General features: G+C 39.1%; 1 protein-coding gene across 1 annotated transcript in view; it reads left to right on the top strand.

Annotated features, from left to right (window-relative positions):
• WDFY2 (WD repeat and FYVE domain containing 2) overlaps positions 1-676 on the top strand; it is a 164,885-nt gene that overhangs the window by 113,501 nt on the left and 50,708 nt on the right. The gene's annotated exons all lie outside the window — the stretch shown is intronic.

The raw sequence follows: 676 nt of genomic DNA, 5'->3' as shown, positions 1-676 counted from the left end.
TTTTTTCACATATTACTTATGAAGTATTGACTACCTGCTATCCTGTAATAAGTGAGGATTGGAATAGTGATTAAGACAATGTAGCATACCTGCCTCTAAGCAGTTTATAATCACATGGAAGATAAGCTGGGTAACCAGACCATTGAAATGTTGTGCATTAGCATTATAACTAATGATGTTCGCTCTGCCTGTTGGTGCTACAACTGGTACCCTTTCAATGATTTTTAAATAAACTTGCAAGCTCCCACTCCCTTCTCTGTTTCATATTCTCCCTTTTCCTTTCTATCCTAAACACTTTATGTCCTCCTTTACATAATCTGATTTTTGTTCTTTAAAAACAAACAAAAAAATGCTTTGTCTTAGTCACAAACCTTGATCATGTTGTACCTTTGGGGCTGTTTAAAAGTGTGACACTTTGTGATATATGTCCTCTAAAATGGCTCTCACACCTCCTCACCTCCTAGTATGAAAATCACTTCCAAGACTGCGTTACATCAAGAGCAGGTCCCCCATCTCATGGGCCCTCTTTTGTTCTCTTCCTAACTTAGTCTGATAGAAGCTGCCATGTTATGAGGAAAGCCAGATTTTCCAAACCCATGTGGTGTGAGAGGGAGGCCACACAAACAGCCAGTAAGGAACTAAAACCCTCTGTTCAACCGCATGTAAAAACAAAATC

The sequence above is a fragment of the Condylura cristata genome, unplaced genomic scaffold, assembly GCF_000260355.1.
Source record: "Condylura cristata isolate star-nosed mole 26May11 unplaced genomic scaffold, ConCri1.0 scaffold00010, whole genome shotgun sequence".
Taxonomy (NCBI): Eukaryota; Metazoa; Chordata; class Mammalia; order Eulipotyphla; family Talpidae; genus Condylura; species Condylura cristata.
Note: the sequence above shows the minus strand (reverse complement) of the source record. Positions and strands in the feature narration are given on the sequence as shown.